Here is a 7,807-nt window from a genome sequence, read left to right as displayed (position 1 = left end):
ATTCCCTCCCTGTTCTCCCCTCCCTTTTTTTGACCTCCCCACTCCCCTGTTCCCCTTGGTTTATCCCTTCTAACTTTCTCAGAAGGGTTAGATAAGAGTTTTATGTCCCAATGGATAGTATAGCTACTCTTCCCTCTCTGGGTTGATTACACTAAGAGTAAGGTTTGATTATTACCTCTTAATGCTCTCTTCCTCTCCTTCTTATAATAGTATTTGTCCCCTCTCCCTCTCATGCCCTCTTTGTGTGTAATAGAATATCCTATTTTCTTATTCACTCAAGTTTCTCTTGGTGTCCCCTGCTATTCACCCCCTCCTTCCCATCCCCCATGTCATCTTAGATTATTTAGTGTTCCACCCTTACCCTGTGAATTATTCTTCTGATTACTATAATAGTGAATAGAGTTCACTACAGAGAATTATACACAACATTTCTCTACATAGGAATACAGCTAAAAACATGGTTAGATGCCACAGAGTAGGTGGCAATGCCTTAACCGTATGTGTGTTGTAAAGGCCACTAGGACCTCTTCCATCCTTATCAAGGGGAGTGCTAACCTTCTCTCCTTTCATACAACACCTGGATTAATCTTATCAATAGGGCAGATAACTTTTCAGAGGGCAGGGAAGCTTCAACACCCCTCACCCATAGACTACACTGAAAGTAGCTGAAACCTTCTTTTGCCAGCTGGGGAAGATATTAACTCAGAGTAAGTTTAAAACATCAGCTTAACCTAATCAATCAGCAGAGCAGAGAGAAGAAGTCCCTTCAGGACAAAAATAGCCCAAACCTACAGATCCAGCAAATAATTAGAAGACCAAGACTATAGCCAATTACAGGGGGAAAGAAGGGAAGAAATATTAGTAAACAACATAAGAAGAAAAAAGAAATTACAATCAACAGCTTCTATCCAGGTAATGAACAAAAAGCAAATGGAACAGAGGAGGATTAAGGAACACCAAAAATAAACATAGAAACTCCAGCAAATTGGATTCAGGTTTTGGAAGAATTCAAAATACAATTCAAAAAACAATTAAGAGAGACTGAAGAATTGGAAAAAGGAAATATATGAACTAAAACAAGAAAATAGTGTCTTGAAATCCAAAATCGACCAGCTTGAAAATGAGGCAAAGTAGGTGAAAGATGACCTACAAAGAAAATTAGACCATAAGGAGAAGGATGGCCAAAAAGCCAGTGATGAAATTCAGTCTTTAAACATTAGAATCCAACAACTAGAAGCAAATGACTTCACAAGGAAGGAAGAATCTATAAAACAAAATCAAAAGAATGAAATATTTGAGGAAAATATGAAATACCTCATTGACAGAACCTCAGATCTGGAAAACAGATCCAGGTGAGACAATATAAGAATTATTGGATTACTGTAAGATCATGACAAAATAAAAAGCCTGGATATCATCCTACAGGAAGTTATCCAAGAAAACTGCCCCAACATTCTTGAACAAGAGGGAAAAGTGGAGATTGAAAGAATCCACAGATCACCTCCTACATATAACCCTCAATTGACAACACCCAGAAATGTTATAGCCAAATTCAAGAACTACCGGACTAAAGAAAAGGGATTACAAGCTGCTAAGAAGAAGTCATTCAGATACCATGGAACCACAGTTAGAATAACAGAGGACCTGGCTGTATCTACATAAAATATAATATTCCTGAAAGCAAGGGAACTGGGTCTACAACCAATAATCAACTACCTACCAAAACTGACTATATTCTTATAGGGGAAAGTATGGTCATTTAATAAAAATCAAAGATTTCCAACATTCATGAAGAAAAGACTGGACTAAATGAAGAAATTTGATGTCCAAACACAGAATTCAAGAGAATCAACAAAAGGTAATTAAGTGAGGAGGAAAAAAACAAAAAAATCAAAGCTTTTTTTAAGGGACCCAATAAGTTCAAATTATTTGTATTCCTATAAGAAAAGTTGATATTGGTAACTCTTAAAAATTATTATTATCATCTGTTATAATTAAAATTAATAGAGACTGATATTAAAAGGAGAAGTAATATTTTAATTAGGGCCATCTTAGTAAAATAAAGAAATGGCCACGCACCTGCTAAAATCTACTTCAAATCCCCTGGCATTAATCATTACCTTCTTTCACTTCTCTTATGTACCAAAGAGAGTGAGTCTCAAGCCTGACCTCCCAATTTAAGCCACGCTTTATGTTAGCTCACGTCATCATGTCTAAACCGGAAACCCGTTGAATCATGGAAAATATAGTTTCCAAATCTCCTACAAGTCCACAGGAAGTTTGTCATATATCTAAGTATTTGAGGCTCATTTGAGACCCAAATACCTCTCAATGGAACCCCCAAAATTCCAAATAACACATTTCCCCCCTTAGATCCAGAGAAAAAGACTGGTCTTTTTCAGTGGATCTTAAACATAGTCAGCTTCTAAATTACAGGAATTTGGGGATAAAAGAAAAGAGCATAAAAAAGCCAATTTGGGACAGTCCCCTATTGGCATAAGAGTGTACATTCAAAAACAAATGCATTCAACCCATTGAACTCCCCATAGTTCAATCAACTACACCCCAAAGTTCAATTTGGATCTTCATGATCCAGTGAAGTCTCTTTAGGCATCTTCATGGTGTCTTCATCAAATAGGTTCATTGTCTGGATTTTGGGGAGATGGCAAATTTCTTATCCTGAAATTACTCTCAAAAGAATTTAAACTTTACATTATGGATTACAAAACATACATTTCCTTCTAAGAATTATACATTACCCCCTTGAAATTACTCATAAAAGAGTTAATTTTTTTTACATTATAGATTATAATACAGACATTATGATTATAAAACTTGTACACACCACCCTGAGGAAAATTTTTCCCCTGAAGAGGGTACCTCAGGTCAGCGAAGGATACATGGCGGAGTCATGGGGTTGCATGAAAATCAATTGGCAAAAGAAATTTAAAAAAGAATAAAATTCAATTAAAAGAGGAAAAATTAACTTGTCAATGAAATGTAAAATATGCAAAAATGTAAGGAAAATAAACTTATAAAAGGTCCTTGCATCAAGGCCCATTTAAAGTGATTTAATCAGTTTGCAATTACTCATTCAGGGGCCAGGACTACAGAAAGTTGCCATTCTATATATTAGAGAAATAACAGGACTAAATATGTGAGCAAGGGAAATGTCTTTCCCCAGTCTGATTTGCCTGTACCTTCTAGGGAATGAGCCGTAATGATAGCCAATCTTGGGTGCTTTTACTAGGAATTTAAGTTAAGGGGAAGTCTGGCCTCTAAAGTGTTAGAAAAGCTGCAACCCCAAAACTCAAACACCAGCTTAAAGCCCTTCATTATTAGCATCCTCAATCCATTCACAGACAGTTTCCATGACCTTGTGGCTCTTTTTAGCACATCTCCTGGAATCAGACAGAGAGACATTAATCACAGTCCCATAATATTTATCAATAATTGGCAGATTACCATAGTCTCAGGCTTTTCAGGTATGCATTAAGCTTATATCACTGTAAAATAAAAAAAGGATTAATGTTGATTAGATGTACTTTAAGTACATAAGTGAGAAAAAAGTAAAAATCAATTGCTCTAAAAAATTAAAAGGAAAAGCAATAAGAAAATTTAAAAATTCAGGGAAAAATACAATGCTCTCAAGGATAAAAAATGATAGAAAAGAACACATATTGCACAACATACGCAAGGAAGAAAAATAAAAGAATGTTTTAAAAATAAAAAAAAATATAGCTTAGAACTAGTGAAAGGTTTTTCACCCAAAAATGAGATCCACTTCCTGTTAAGCTTTTGCATGAATTGTGAGTATAAATGTAGATTCATAATGTACATTCAAGTAAAGTACCACAATTTCTAATAACACATTTGAAGATAATAAACAAACCCATTCATTATAACCACTTGCTATGATGTTTTAAAAAAATCATGTACTTGTCACAAATTCAACAGCTGTAGTAAACCTTAAGATATATTCTCAACAAATTCTATTACTGCCTCCATAGAAGACGTATACTAGAGGGAACAGTGACAAACTGTATAGGATAAAATGTCAAGATATATACATGTATGTATAAATATATATAAAACTAAAGGTAAAGAAAATGCGGATAATATTAAGAGAAATGGGAAAAGAGACAAAATGGGGTAAATTTATATTTCATAAAGAATCACATGGTGGGAATGGAAGATAAGACCAATACACTGGAAGGGAAAAGAGGTTGGAAATAGGAAATACTTAATTCTTACTTGCATTGAAATTGACTTAAAGAAGGAAGAACAATCATATCCATTGGGGCAGAGAATTGATTTGTGCCCTATAGAGAAGTAGAAGTGTAACAAGGGTAATGGACTGGTGGGGAGGGAAACAATACTGGGGAGGGAGAGTGTGGGAGGTAACTTAAAAAGACCCTAAAGAAAAATAAGAGGGGAATAAGAAGGGAGGTGGGAGAAAAAGAAGTAAAATAAGGATGAGGATTAGGAGGAGTGATTAAAAACAAAACACTGGTATAGAAGGAAATAGTGAAAGAAGAAAGGGCAGGACAAAGAGAGGAAATCAAAATGTTGGGGAACACACAGTTGGTAATAACTCTGAATGTGAATGGGATGAACTCACCCATAAAATTGAAGCAAATTGCAGAGTGGATTAGAAACCAAAATCGTACCATATGTTGTCTACAAGAAACAGAAATGAGACAGGTACACGCTCATAAAATAAAGGTAAAAGGCTGGAGCAAAATCTATTGGGCATAAACTGAGAAAAAGAAGGCAATAGTCACAATCACGATATCTGACAAAGCCAAAGTAAAAATAGATCCAGTTAAAAGAGATAGGGAAGGTAATTACATCCTGATAAAAGGTAGTATAGACATTGAGGAAATATCAGTACTCAACATGTATAGCATCCAAATATCTAAAGGAGAAATTGGAGGAGCTTAAGGAGAAAATAGATAATAAAACTATACTAGTGGGATACCTGAACCTTCCTCTATTGGATCTAGAGAAATCAAACCAAAAAATAAATAAGAAAGAGGTAAGAGATGTGAACTAATTCTTAGAAAAAAATGGAATTAATAGATATATGGAGAAAAATAAATAGGAACAAAAAGGAATACACCTTCTTTTCAGTAGCACATGGCATTTTCACAAAGATTAACCATGTACTAGGGCATAAAACATAGCAAACAAAGGCAAAAAAGCAAAAATAATAAATGCATCCTTCTTAGATCATAATGCAATAAAAATAATAATTAGCAAGAGTACGTGGAAAGTAACACTAAAAATTAATTGGAAATTAAATAATATGATTCTCCAAAATCAGTTAGTTAAGGAACAAATCATAGAAACAATTAATAATTTCATTGAAGAGAATGACAATAATGAGACTTCTTACCAAAATCAATGGGATGCAGCCAAAACAGTACTCAGGGGGAATTTATATCCTTGAGTGCATATATTAACAAATTAGGGAGGGCAGAGGTCAATGAATTGGGCATGCAAATTAAAAAACTAGAAAGTGAACAAATTAAAAATCCTCAGATGAAGACCAAATTAGAAATCCTAAAAATAAAAGGATAAATTAATAAAATAAAAAGTAAAAGAAATATTGCATTAATAAATTACTAGAAGCTGGTACTTTGAAAAAAATAAATGAAATTGACAAAGTATTGGTCAATCTAATAAAAATAAAGGAAATAAGAAAACCAAATTAACAGTATCACAGATGAAAAAGGAGACCTCACCTCAAATGAAGAGGAAATTAAGGCAATTGTTAAAAAACTATTTTGCCCAATTATTTGGCAATAAATCTGGCAAAGGTACTTGATATGAATGAATATCTGTAAAAATATAAATTGCCTAGAGTAGCAGAAGAAGAAATAGAATACTTAAATAATTCTATATCAGAAAAAGAAATTGAACAAGCCATCAAAGAACTCCCTAAGAAAAATCACCAGTATCTGATGGATTCACAAGTGAATTCTATCAAACATTCAAAGAACAACTAACCCAAATACTTTACAAACTATTTGACATAATAATCAAAGAAAGAGTTCTACCAAATTCTTTTTATGACACTAGTATGGTACTGATTCCAAAACCAGGTTGACCAAAAACAGAGAAAGAAAATTACAGACCAATTTCTTTAATGAAAATAGATGCAAAAATCTTAAATAGAATACTAGCAAAAAGACTCCAGCAAGTAATCATTAGGGTTATCCATCATGATCAGGTGGGGTTTACACCAGGAATGCAAGGATGGTTCAACATTAGGAAAACCATCCACATAATTGATCGTATCAAACTAACAAACAAAAATCACATGATCATCTCAATAGATGCTGAAAAAACCTTTGACAAAATACAACACCCATTCCTATTGAAAACATAAGAAAGTATAAGGATATAAGGACCTTTCCTAAAAATAATAAACAGTATATATCTAAAACAATCAACAAATATCATCTGCAATGGGAATAAATTAGAAGCATACCCAATAAGATCAGGCATGAAACAAGGATGCCTATTATCACCTCCATTATTTAACATTGTACTAGAAACACTAGCAGTAGCAATAAGAGAAGAAAAAGAAATTGAAGGTATTAAAATAGGCAATGAGGAGACCAAGCTATCACTCTTTGCAGATTATATGATGGTCTACTTAAAGAATCCTAGAGAATCAACTGAAAAGCTAGTGGAAATAATCAACAACTTTAGCAAAGTTGCAAGATACAAAATAAACTCACATAAACCATCAGCATTTCTATATATTTCCAACACATCTCAGCAGCAAGAATTAGGAAGAGAAGTTCCATTTTAAATCACCCTCGACAATATAAAATACTTGGGGAATCTATCTACCAAGACAAACACAGTAATTATATGAACACAACTACAAAACACTCTCCAAACAATTAAAACTAGATCTAAACAATTAGAAAAATATTGATTGCTCATGGGTAGGAAGAGCTAACATAATAACAATGAACATTCTACCCAAATTAATTTACTTATTTAATGCCATATGTATCAAATTGCCAAGAATCTTTTTTACTGAATTGGGAAAAAATTATAACAAAGTTCATTTGGAAGAACAAAAGATCAAGAATATAAAGGGAAATAATGAAAAGAAACATGAACAAAGTGGTAATGCAATTAAATCTACCCTGTCCATCTTTAGATTTAATCACCAAAGGTGAAAACATCTCCACTTAACTCACATATTGGGTGGTCTATGACCCATGTGTGCTAGAGTGAGTGAGAAATCAGAACTTACTGACTGCCTCCTGGGCAATCCTAAGAAAAGTATCTGTTGTGATTGGACATGTAAACTAAGAGGAAGGCACAGGAAGTGATGCAAAAGAGGCCCCTTTAAAAAGAGACCTCAGGGAGCTCAGCTCCTCTCTTCTGGTTTGTGAATGGGACCTGAAGGAGCTCTTCTGGTTCTTGCTTGGATGTGGAGGAGCTCTGGATCTAGGACCCTGAGATCTTGGTGAGACTGTTCTTAAATCTCTCTTAAGAAAAAGACTTGTACAAAAATTTTTATAGCTGCATTCTTCACCATTCACATTCAGAGGAAGAACTGTGGGAGTAGAAACAAAGAAGAAAAACAACTGCCTGATCACATGGGTTGATGAGGATATGATTGGGAATATTGACTCTAAATGAGCATGCTAGTGCAAATTTCAACAATATGGAAATAGGTCTTGATCAGTGACAAATGTAAAATCCAGTGGAATTGTGCATTGCCTATGGGAGGGGGATGGAGGAAGGAGAGGGATAGAACATGAATCCTGTACCATGG

At 34.2% G+C, this 7,807-nt stretch overlaps 1 non-coding gene across 1 annotated transcript; it reads right to left on the bottom strand.

Annotated features, from left to right (window-relative positions):
• Positions 1-449: 449 nt before the first annotated feature.
• On the bottom strand, positions 450-577 carry LOC123232814. The gene has a single exon (XR_006505316.1). It is a non-coding gene; the product is annotated as a U6atac minor spliceosomal RNA (small nuclear RNA).
• Positions 578-7,807: the final 7,230 nt, after the last annotated feature.

Source organism: Gracilinanus agilis, chromosome 1 (assembly GCF_016433145.1).
Source record: "Gracilinanus agilis isolate LMUSP501 chromosome 1, AgileGrace, whole genome shotgun sequence".
NCBI lineage: Eukaryota > Metazoa > Chordata > Mammalia > Didelphimorphia > Didelphidae > Gracilinanus > Gracilinanus agilis.
The sequence above is the reverse complement of the archived record's forward strand: the minus strand, read 5'-3'. Positions and strand labels throughout refer to the sequence as shown.